This window comes from Pinus tabuliformis, chromosome 9, assembly GCF_031772625.1.
Source record: "Pinus tabuliformis cultivar Carrire ecotype Pingquan chromosome 9, CPIR1, whole genome shotgun sequence".
Lineage (NCBI taxonomy): Eukaryota > Viridiplantae > Streptophyta > Pinopsida > Pinales > Pinaceae > Pinus > Pinus tabuliformis.
This window is the reverse complement of record NC_142307.1, coordinates 1,966,154,114-1,966,167,195: the sequence shown is the minus strand read 5'-3', so window position 1 is coordinate 1,966,167,195 and position 13,082 is coordinate 1,966,154,114. Positions and strand designations below refer to the sequence as shown.

Here is a 13,082-nt window from a genome sequence, read left to right as displayed (position 1 = left end):
AAGATTCTTTCGACTCCTGTGAAAGAGAAAGGATTGATAAACATGATAAAACTAGTGGCCTGAATTTGAATCTCTGCGTCTCCAACTATTCGGGGAACATTGTAATGTCTATCTATTCATGTTCATCAATATTCCTAGATTTTGCCTCCTCTCCTCTAGTTCCCACTTGTTTATCTGAACTTGCAAGAAAACCTCATCTCTAGTGAGAAGATTACTAACTTGGTCCCATCATTACATTTTTCAATGCATCCAAAATTGTTTGTTGCTTTAGGCTTCCACTAGGATTTATATCTTGGGAAAACTTTGAGCTTGTACTCTGACTTTTAGCCATCTCTAATGCACTGCCAAAACCCACGGCTTTTGATTTTCTGCCAATTTTGACTAGTGTGTTTTTTAACTAGTAACACTCACTTTTCTCGCAGGTCCAAAGCTGTCAACTTGTGGATGCCCATTGATTGAAAGACTCGCAAATGTAACTCCACTGCCAAGTCCAATTGAAGGAGAAGGTCATGTTGCTACTACTTTAAAAATGGATTATCTATTATGAATGGTGCTCAATCCAGTGAATCGTCGAACATGACCACCTGTGCCAATGCCAGTAGTAGTGAGGTACATTTGTCGACCATCTGAAGCAACAACAACAAGATGTAGCCATTTTGACACAGTTGTAGCCAAGTTGTTCAATTGAGATTATAGACATCTTAGACATCCTAGATGTTTCTCTACCCCTTGTTGATTGACTGCCATCATAGGTTCATCCCTCTAATCACTCAAATTTCTTTGTTTAGCAACACTTTTAAGTGAGCCATTTCCATTTTTCCCAAAATCAAATATGTGACTCTTAGAATCCTAAGTCCATGCATACAAAATATACCTCTCATTATCCATGACCAACTCTACAATTGGACCGACAACCCTAAACTTCATCACATTAGGCAGTACCCACCTTCAAATTAGGTTGTTGAGCCGCCCCCCTTGCCCACCCTCACCCCCCCCTTTGAGATAAACTTTCGAACAAGGTTTGTACCAGCCTCATCGTGTTGAGCACTACAATTCATATATGTGCCTATTTCATCCAACAAACATTTGCTTCCAACCTTGTCTTTGAACAATGGTAACAAGACCATCCAATTTTCCTTTGAATTTGGGTTCCATTTGTCATCAAAAACATCCAAAGAATAAGTGAAGGTTTGACCCACCACAGATCCACAAACAAGGTTTGTTCGCATAGAATGTTCATGCTTCTTTGGAACACGTCTCTTCAACTCCTAATAGACATAAAACTCCAGGCCAACATATGGAAACATTCCATACAGTAAAGACCCACTCTCCCTATAAAACTTTGCAAACACATCCAGTATACCCCTGTAAGTTGGTTGGATACGAACACGCCTTGCACCCTTATCTGATTTTGTGGTATATGAACTAGTCACCTAATAAGCAAGCATGGTTCAGACTAGGTCCAAAGGATAAGTGCATACAACTGTTGTCCCTCTTATGAAAGGGTCTGCCACAAGATCAACCATCGAACTAGTCCCAAAACCAGGATAATGGTCTAAAATCCACCATCAATTTTCCTCATATGTAATGTAATGCAAATCTGCATAAGGAACAAGTCTAGCAACACTAACTCGATTTCCAACAAGAAAAAGGTGACCATTGATTGTATATGCCACACAAGCCATGGTTACACCATTAGATGGTATGGTATTGTATACTCTGGTAATTGTTGCAAAGACAATTCAACATAGGAATCAATTCCATCACCACTACTACTGCAACATATGCCCAACAAGATCAACTAGACAAAAGTAGTTAGGACCAAAATATATTGTATGGCTTCCACAAAAATTCCAGGCTTAGCACAAATGGGTTGCTCCTTACCAGTATACACTAGGAACTGTTCATCCCTATTGGCGAATGTCAAACCAAGTAGCCCCAAGCGAGAAAACTCCCTAGAATCTATGTATCAAACTAATACTACGTGTAGAGAATTCTAAAATGAATGTCGGATCATAGCAGACGATATTTGAATTCCTTGAAGATGGCATCATTTTCTGTAATTTCCAATCTTCGCCTTCCATTCCAGGTGTATCTTTACTCAACTCAATAAAAAAAAGTAGTTGTCAAAAGTCTTATGTGCTTCCTCTGTGCTTCATTTGATTAAGTTGTTCAACCAAGAAATGAGAGACCTTCTAAAAACAACAAAAAAACCTCTTGTACCTTGATCACGGGGAACAATCATCATAAGAAGGCTAGATACATTTGCCCCTACTTCAACATCATTCCCCCTTAATGGTACTTCTGAAAATATGAAACATTGTTTCCATTACTGCTATGTTGCCTTGTGTAGCCACAAGCCTTTAACCACCTCAATAATACCCATGCTCTCACTTGCTCGATTACCTTTGTGAGGTTTTTGTTATAATCTTCAAATTTCTAAGAGAGTTTTGCTAAATCCTAAAAGAGTTCTGCAAATAGTTTTTTTTACTGCAATTAGTTCTGAAATATTTTTTTCAAATAAACCGTTAAAGGCTAACAGGAAAACAAGCATTGATACCATTATAATATTGTTGGGTCCCTATAATACTAGTGATTACCCCGTTACTATTGTAGTTGTACCCCTTATTAATATTGGTGTGCCCCTATTGTCCCCATATTGTTATTACTGTGCCCCATAGAATCCCTCTATTGTTATTTTTGTGGCTTTATATTATTATTGTTAGGTCGGTTGGGTTATATTGCGACTCTTTAGACTCCTATATATAGAAAGGAGGTTTTGTCATTTGAATCATCCAAGAATTGTTCATTTATGTAATGTAAAGGAGGTTACCCTCTCGAAGAGGCTGAATTTTAAGGCACTGATCTATCTTTTCTATCTTTTTTTTGAGCTGGTTTCATAACATTTGGTATCAGAGCTTTGGATTCTAGGGTTTCGCTGCTCCAAACAGGTCTTCGTGGCATTTTCGCTATAACTTTTTTTCTGCAACGTTTCAGAAACTAAAAAAAAACCCCATTTGAGAAGACATCGTGCTGAAGCTCGGGTCCGAATTTCAGAGTTTTTCGCGCTATATTTGCGGAGATATGATCTAAAGAAGTTGGTCTTTTTGCAGACTCCTGAATTACATTCCAAACAGGGGACCTGGGGAAAATCATCATAACTTTCTCTCTGAGCATCGGATTGAAATTTTGTAAGAAGGTACAGAAAGAGGACGGACTGTAGTTTCTTGTATATATTTTTCAAAGCCAAAGGTCAAAACAGGGACACGTGGCACCTCGTACAAGTTCGCTATACTGAATTAGTCTATAATCAGGTCACTGTGGGAGATTTGGCATAACTCTTCATTGGAGAATCCAATTGGGGTCAGACTGGTAGCATTGGAAAGAGGACATAGAGGGCTACCACAGGTCGCAATTTCATTATTGGATGATCCAAAATTACAAAGATACATCAGAGGCAATATCGAGCTCCTACAAAGTGAAAAAAAGTGTGTAGATTTTTTAAATTTTTGCTTAAACTTGGTTTGAAAAATTATTTTGAAGGAATTCAAAGGGCATAGTAGAGCATTAGTATCCATAACTGATGCCCTGAGAAAAGAAAATGCAAACACCTAGTAAGCAATCTGAAAGCTCTAGCATGACTCATGAAGAAGAGGAAGAAATGCTACATGATATATCAAAATTACAAGACCAAGTGCAACAAATTTCACTCTCACAAAAGCTAACAGAAGCTAAGATAAATGGAGTGGAATTTAAGATAAAGGGCGTGGAAGCCAAGATTGACGATTTGAAGATAGATTTGAAGGCAGATTTGACAAATTTTCTACAAGAAATACTTACTAATGGTGAAAGGGGAGGAAAGGAAACTCATGATGCAAACAAAGGAAATTTTAATCATGATTTCATAGACTCTAATGTTGGATCGAAGACGCACCATATTCCAAAAATCGATATGAGGAAGTTTGATGGCAAGGATTCCGCAACATGGATATTACAGATGGAGCAATTTTTCGATCTCAATAATGTGCAAAACACACAAAAGGTACGTATTGCAACTTTATATTTGGAACCAAATCAGTTTGTATGGTATCAATGGCTTTGCTCTCGTAAACAATTTATCACTTGGGCAATTTTCATGGAAGAATTGATATCACATTATGAGGATACAAAAAGAAACATTTTTTTTAGCCAATTGATAAGTCTCAAACAAAAGGGTTCAATAATGGAGCACATTGAGGAGTTCCAAAAATTGAACATAAGGGTAAAAAATATTCCAGAGGAGCATAGGATTGATGTGTTCATAGGGTCTTTAAAGGATAATATCCAACATGATGTTCGCCTTTGGGAACCTAATTCATTAGAGAAGGCATTCAGGTTAGCAAGAAAAATGGAAAGCAAAATTATGGCAACCAGGAAGCATACCACTCACAACTATAAAGACGGAAGTGTTGTTGCCGCTAGTCTTCCACAACCTATAAGGTTGACACCACAACAATTGGAAGAAAAAAGAGCAAAAGGGCTTTGTTACAGTTGTGATAGCAAATACACTAAAGGTCATAAGTGTGCTGAGAAGAAATTGTTCTACATAGGTTGTGAAGAGGAAGAAGAAAATGAGCAAGAAAGGTCAAAAGAAGAGGATATACTCCAGGAACAAAGCCTAGATGAAGAACAAATGAATCTGACCATATCTTGTAATGCATTGGTGGGAATTACCAATCCTCAAACCATCAAGATAGAAGGACAAATCAAGAAGAAAAAGGTAATAGTGTTGATTGATTCAAGAAGTACCCACAATTTTATTCATTATAAGGTAGCAAAAGAATTGAATTGCTTCTTATATCCAGCACCAGAGTGTCAAGTGATGGTTGCAAATGGAGGAACAATAAATTGCTCTGGAAAGTGCCATAATATCAAGCTATCCATGGGAGAATATGTATTGACTAGCCCAATGCTTTCCATTCCAATGGGAGGTGTTGATGTTGTATTAGGAGTCCAATGGCTACAATCCTAGGGTACAATAACTTTTAATTTTCAAAAACTTTTCATGAAATTTTCTGTGGAAGGAAAGAAATTTGAATTAAGGGGTATTGTAGGGAAACCGGGAAAGATAATCAGCTCTAACGGTATGACAAAGCTTCTAAAAAATGAACGAAAAGGTGTAATTGCACAATTATGTTCGCTAGATATTTCCACATTGGAATCATCTATTTCTCCAGATCTCCAAAAAGTCTTGGACAATCATTCCAAGGTATTTGAGACTCCCAAAGGTCTCCCACCTATTCGTGATCATGATCATGTTATTCATCTGATTCCAGGAAGTGTTCCTCCAAACATCAGGCTATACAGATATCCCTATGCCCAAAAGAGTGAAATTGAACGTATGGTTGCAGAAATGCTAGAGGCTGGTATAATTCAACCGAGTCAAAGTTCTTTCTCTGCTCCAATATTATTGGTGCACAAGAAGGATGGATCATGGCGCATGTGTCCGGATTATAGGGAGCTCAACAAGCTCACTATTAAAGATAAGTTTCCCATTCCTGTCATTGATGAATTATTGGATGAATTGCATAGATCAATTTACTTCACCAAGTTGGATCTTCGTTCAGGATATCATTAAATCAGAATGAAAACTGAAGACATTCCGAAAACAGCATTTAGAACTCATGAGGGTCATTATGAATTTTTGGTCATGCCTTTTGGCCTTACCAATGCACCCTCAACATTTCAAGGTTTGATGAATTCAATTTTCAAACCATTCATTAGAAAAATTGTGTTAGTATTTTTTGATGATATACTAATCTACAGCAAGTATTGGAAGGATCATGTTGAACATGTTGAGAGGGTGCTACAACTATTAAAGGAGAAACAATTATATGAAAAAAGATCCAAATGTTTCTTTGGAGTACAAGAGGTGGAATATCTGGGTCATATTGTATCTCATGGAGGAGTTAAGGTACACCCTAGCAAAATTAAAGCCATTAAGGAATGGAAAATCCCCACATCCATAAAGCATCTGCGAGGATTTCTCGGGTTGACAGGGTATTATCGCAAGTTTGTTAAGAATTATGGGAGAATAGCAGCACCTCTAACAACACTATTGAAGACAGATGCATTTTCATGGACTCCAGAAGCAACAAAGGCCTTTGAACATCTTAAAGAGGCAATGTGCCAAGCACCTGTCTTAGTTACATCGAACTTCACAAAAACCTTTATTGTGGAATGTGATGCTTCAGGAAATGGAATTGGTGTTGTTTTAATGCAAGATGAAAAACCCATTGCTTTTGAAAGTTGTCCAATCAAGGGAAAGTTTTTACATAAAGCTATTTATCAGAAGGAAATGTTGGCAATACTCCATGCACTTAAGAAATGGCGACCCTACCTAATGGGAAGACACTTCAAAGTAAAAACGGATCATGATAGCCTTAAATACTTTTTAGAACAAAGATCATCCTCTGAAGAGCAACAAAAGTGGGTCACAAAGATGTTGGGTTATGACTTTGAAATCATCTACAAAAAAGGGAAGCAAAATGTGGTGGCAAATGCACTCTCAAGAAAGAATGAGGATGTGGAAGCATTGTTGTGCGCCATTTCTATTATCCAACCAGATTGGATAAACGAAGCAAGGGAGGAACGGAAGAATGACGAAGAAGTGTGGGCACTTATTCGAAAGTTACAACAAGATTCTAGTACGTCGGATACATTTAGCTGGAAAAATGATTCGTTATGGTACAAAGGTCGCTTATACCTCTGTAAGAATTCCCAGCTAAAACAAAAGATTCTTATGGAATTGCACACTTCTCCCTTAGGAGGGCACTCGGGATTTTTAAAAACTTACCACAAGGTTAAGAAGGAATTTTTTTGGGATAGCCTTAAATCAGATATTCAAAAGTTTGTGGCGGAATGTTTGGTTTGCCAACAAAATAAAGTTGAAACAATTAAGACACCGGGTCTATTACAACCTTTATCCATTCCAAGCCAACGTTGGGAGGAGGTTTCAATGGATTTTATCACAGGTTTACCCAAGTCTGAGGGAAAGAGTGTCATCATGGTGGTAATTGACAGACTTACCAAGTATGCACACTTTTGTGCATTATCACATCCATTTTAAGCCAGTGCAGTTTCTACTGCATTTATGGAAACAATTCAAACGCTACATGGAAACCCAAAGATTATTGTAAGTGACAGAGATCCCATTTTCACTGGAAATTTTTGGACAGAATTATTTTCTTGTCTTGGTACTCAGTTAGCTCATAGCTCATCTTATCATCCTCAATCCGATGGGAAAACTGAGATAGTAAACAAATGTTTGGAAGGATATCTTCGTTGCTTTGTATCTGATAAACAGACACAATGGGTCAAATGGTTGCCTCTGGCTGAATGGTGGTATAACACTTCCTTCCATACAGCAACAAAAATGACCCCATTTATGGCACTTTATGGGTATCATCCACCATCCATCACATCATATTTAAAAGAAAATTCTAAGGTTCAAGCAGTGGAACATCACATCGAACATCAACAACAAGTCCTCCAACTCTTAAAGGATAACCTCGTGTTGGCACAGAATAGAATGAAACAACAGGCAGATCAACATCGCAGCGAAAGAAGTTTTGATGTAGGTGATTGGGTATTCCTACAGCTACAACCATATAAGAAAATGTCCCTCAAGCAAGCTAAGAAGGATAATAAATTATCACCAAAGTATTATGGTCCGTTCAAGGTGTTGTAAAAGATTGGTACTATGGCATACAAATTGGAGCCTCCTGCAGCTTCTCGATTGCACCCAGTTTTCCATGTTTCATGTTTAAAGAAGGTTATAGGCGATAAGCTCCTAGTTCAAACAATATTGCCAGAACTTGACGAGGAAGGAAAAATTATATTGGAACCAGAAGCAGTCACAGAAACAAGAACTCGACAGCGACGAAATCGATCAATTTCAGAGTATCTTATCAAGTGGAAGAACTTATCTGCTGAAGATTCCACATGGGAGGATGAGAATTTTATACAGAAGCATCCATAACTACTCAAGCGTTGAGGACAACACTTTTTTGAAGGAGAGGGGCATGTTGGGTCCCTATAATACTAGTGATTACCCCATTACTATTGTAGTTGTACCCCTTATTAATATTGTTGTGCCCCTATTGTCCCCATATTGTAATTACTGTGCCCCATAGAATCCCTCTATTGTTATTTTTGTGGCTTTATATTATTATTATTAGGTCGGTTGGGTTATATTGTGACTCCTTAGACTCCTATATATAGAAAGGAGGTTTTGTCATTTGAATCATCCAAGAATTGTTCATTTATGTAATGTAAAGGAGGTTGTCCCCTCGAAGAGGCTGAATTTTAAGGCATAATTTTAAGGCATTGGTCTATCTTTTCTATCTTTTTCTTGAGCTGGTTTCATAACAAATATCCCAGTTTTATTTATTTGGCTAAATTTTCCAAAAATTTACTTCAGAAAAATAGACCATTGAAATTTTCATTTGATTGCACAGTAAGAATTGTCAGCGCTTTAAATAAATTGCAAGACCCAAAAATTGGAGAGAAAACACTCCAAACCGGAAAACCTGGTAAATGAATTAATTGGAAATTCTCGACTTGTTATTTTTGCAACTTGACGACTCCAACGAATTTGTAATGGGTTTAAGCTCTTTTGAAACCAATTCAGCCCTCCTAGATTATTAAATTTGGTCTCCTTGAATAATCAATTTGACCTCTTGTGCAAAAGCAAATTATTAGCTAGGGTCTCTTTACAACAATTGAAACCAATCACCACCAGCTAGGGTGTATATTTCAACATAAAAGCTAGGAAATATCAAGAGTTTCTTCTTCACTTAGTAAGCTACTAGAGCTCCAATATCAATTTATCAAATATCCAATCATATCCCTAATGAATTTTCATCTTTCTTTTCCATAATTGTTCCTATCCAAATACCATAGGTCATTTTTAATAATAAAGTGACTTTATAACTTTTATTTTTTAATTAATTCAAAAGTCAATTATAATTCCCTTTGAAATATCAAGAGTTTTTTCTTCACTTAGTAAGCTACTAGAGCTCCAATATCAATTTATCAAATATCCAATCATATCTCTAATGAATTTTCATCTTTCTTTTCTATAATTGTTCCTATCCAAATACCATAGGTCACTTTTAATAATAAAGTGACTTTATAACTTTTATTTTTTAATTAAATCAAAAGTCAATTATAATTCCCTTTTTAATTTAATTACTCACTATCACCTTTAAGATGACATTAAATAATAAATTAATTGTCTCATGTTCTCGAAAAGGGACATTATAATATCATTCTATTAACATTATCCAAAGTCTTAAATGTCACTTAATATAAGCTTCCAATAGAATCTTGGACATCTTATCTTTTCAAACATCCACTTGAATTTTGGTGTTTGCGCACTTGTTTATCCTTATCAAAATTCAGTGTAAATGTGTGGTTCAATGACATTTTTGAAGATGACACAACAAACATGGTACTAAACCCAAGGAAATGAATTCATCTCTCTTGTTGCATGTTCATATAGTGCATTTACCTAAAAACATACAAGTGAACAAATCTAGAATGGTTATAGAAGTGGTATTTATTATTAATATTATTATTTGAAAACATTCCTCACTTTTTGAACCATTTAGTATATTGTTCAAAACATCCTTATTATACAAAGATACGTTCAAAACATCCTTATTATACAAAGATACTTAGAAGAAAAAACACATAATAAACACTTGATTCCAAATATCTCAACAATTCACTAATTTGTGTATGTTTTTCAAGCTTATTGAAAACATAACACATTTTTGCTTTGTTTCACAAACAATTATGTTAATATTTTTTGACATAAATAAATTAAATTATTAATTATTAAAAAACCAAACAAGTAAACAAACTCCATTAAGACTAATAATAACTTGTATGTACTTCATTAAGTTTATATATGAGCCCAAACAAATAGACATGTCAATATCTCAATATGTAAATCAATGTTGATAACTTGTATGTACTTCATTAAGTTTATATATGAGCCAAAACAAATAGACATGTCAATATCTCAATATGTAAATCATATTTAACAATGAGAATTGTGATCATGTTCTTTCAAATTTCTATATCATCAATTCTTTACTCCTCTAATCATTTCACTTTCTCCAATTTTATTATCATTATCCATAACGCTCCTTGTTTTTGGAAACATTGGCATTAATCTTTCCCTTTGCTTCGTAGCAAGCCTAAAATCAATGGGATTATTATACTTTATTTACAACCTTAATGTTTGGAGTAACATTTTTGATGCCTGGGTGGAATGCTTGAGTAACATAGGGAAAATGTATCATAATTCATGTTATTTTTAGATATGTAGGGAGTATGCTCTAACATCTTTGGAGCAACATTTTTTATGCCTAGGTGGGATGCTTAAGTAACATAGGGAAAATGTATCATAATTCATGTTATTTTTAGATATGTAGGGAGTATGCTCTAACATCCACTCTGTCAAATACTTTTTGTACGTGTTGAGAAGTAAAGTGAACAGTCTAAATTCTCAATAAAAATCACATTTTTGGTCGTATTGATGAAAAAATTCCTTAAGCTTTGTGTTTTATCAACCTTAGGACTCTCCAAATTATAAACATCTTAGCCTACCTAGTAAGCAATTGATCCAATTATGGTAGATTGTTAAAATTGGCAACTAGGGCCAAACTCCACATGGGTCATCTTATTTATGACAACTGATATTTTTCTTGGATTCCTCTCTCCGAGGTGTAGGATTGATCTAAAGATCATTCGATTCTGACATGTACAAATGAAGTTATGAATTTATTTAGATTATGGTCAAATTGTCAAGGTCGGCCAGCAAACTTATGTAGGCTCAGAAGCCCAACAGTCATGTCTATTCATCTTCAACGTTGCATATAAATAGAAGGTGACTTAGCCTCATTTGGACACACTCATCTTCACACCTCTCTCTCTCTCCTCATTGATTGGGTACAGATTTTTGGGCCTTTCTCTCTCCACATGTCTGAAATTTTAGGAGAGCGAAATTTCAGGAGACAATTTCTAGACAGTTTGACCAAGCATTGACCAGCGTGCATTGACCTCCTTTGACTGTGTTCTTGTGAGGGCTATCTCTGTTTGGGCAGGCCGCATTTCTAGGCACAGAAATCGAGGCTAAATGTTGATTGTTGACCAATGTTGATTGCAGCTGAGGCTAATCGCAGGTGGGTTGTTTGACCAGACTTTGACTAGCCTGAATTTGATTGTTTTGAGGGTTGTTTTATCTTGTTGTTTGGAGGCCGAAGTTGACTGAAGTTGACCGATTTGCTGAGGGTCAAATCTGCCTTGTTGACCAACGTTGACTTTTCTGGTTAGGGCTCTTTTGTTGTTGTTATAAATTATCAGATTTGTAAATTGTACTATCTCTCTCTGTTTAACTATTGAAGACTAAAGAAGATTTGATCAAGGGTTTCCCCACATTGGGGTTTGTCCCTGGTTGGTGCCACATCTTGTGTCCTCTTGTCTTAGCTTGTCTTCTACTGTTTATGTTTATGTTCTATCTGCGTTTTACTATCATGTTGATGTGATTGCTAATCTGAATATTGATACTGGGCTAATAAAGAAATTGAAGTAAAATTGCTCTAAAGCATAGAACATACCATTTTTGCTTAAAATTAACATGGTATCAGCGTTGAGGTGAAGACAAAGTCCAAGCAAGAGTGAAAGAACAATCACCAAAGACAGTTGGACAATGACAAAAGGTTCAATGGGTTCCTCATCCTACTTCCCCTCTGAAGACAAGCTCCATGATAAATATGACTATCATGGATAGAAGATGTCTCTTGATATGACCTTGGAAGAAAAAGAAGTGATGGACTATGTGCAAGGTAAAATCCCTGAACCTCCTTCAAATGCACCGGCTGCTGCGAAGACCAAGTACAATAGGGCTGAAGTCAAAGCAAAGAAGATTATCAAGGATTCCACTGACAAGCATTTGGTGGCCTACATCTCCGAATTAAAGACCTCCAAGGAGATCTATGATAGGTTGGTCAACATGTCCAAGGTTAGTAATGATAATCAAATTCTATTTCTCAAGAATAAGTTGAAGGATATTAAGAAGGGCAAGGACGAGGATATTCAATCCTATTTCTTGAGGATCACTGAGATCAAGAATGATATACTCTCGATTGGAGAAGTCATTCCTAACAGGGAACTTACTCTCACCACCCTTGGAGGACTCCCACCTGAGTGGTATGTATTTAGAACCACCGTCCTCTACAATGATCGAATTCCAGGGTTTGAAGAATTGATGTCGAGATGTATTCAAGAAGAAACAAGAATGGTGGAGCAAGAAATGCCTTCTAATAGAAGCAACCCCATTGCATTCTCCGCTCATGCTAAAAGGAGAAATAATGGAGGGTCTAAAGGTCACTTCAGTCGAAAGCCTGGATCTAAGGGAGGAAGGAAGGGCAAGTGCTTTGTTTGCAATAAGTTTGGCCACTATGCAAGGGAGTATCCAAATAGAAGGGAAACATCACATGATGATGATCACAATCATTCCAGGGGCAACTTCAACAACAACGATCAAAGGAATGGTGGGTCCAATGGCAAAGGAAAAAGGAATGTGGGACACCAAGGAAATGATCGACCCTTCAAGAAATCAAGGAACTTCAGGTATGAAGTATGAAATGTTGTTAACAATAAGCAAAAAGAGTAATATCTTATATCAGCCCTCTCCACTGCCTCTCCTCCAGACACTTTGGGAAATTGGTTGATTGATAGTGGTGCCTCAAGGCACTTCACCGGATACAAGGAAGCCCTCTCTAATCTGATAGAAAAGGAAACAAACTTGGAGATCATCCTTGGAGACGATGCCACCTATCCCGTGAAAGGAGTAGGGAATGTTACCCTTCAATTGAATCAAGATAACACTATTCATTTGCAAGAAGTACTATATGTACCTGATCTCAAGAAGAACTTGGTGTCCATTTCAGCCATGGAGGACAAAGGATTCAAGGTGGCATTCATCAATGGAAAGGTACGTGTTTGGAAAAGAAATTTTAAAGATGTTT

The 13,082-nt window shown here is 36.6% G+C and overlaps 1 pseudogene; it reads right to left on the bottom strand.

Moving 5' to 3' along the window:
- Window positions 1-1,071: 1,071 nt before the first annotated feature.
- On the bottom strand, window positions 1,072-1,685 carry LOC149156863 (mitochondrial carrier protein CoAc1 pseudogene; annotated as a pseudogene).
- Window positions 1,686-13,082: the final 11,397 nt, after the last annotated feature.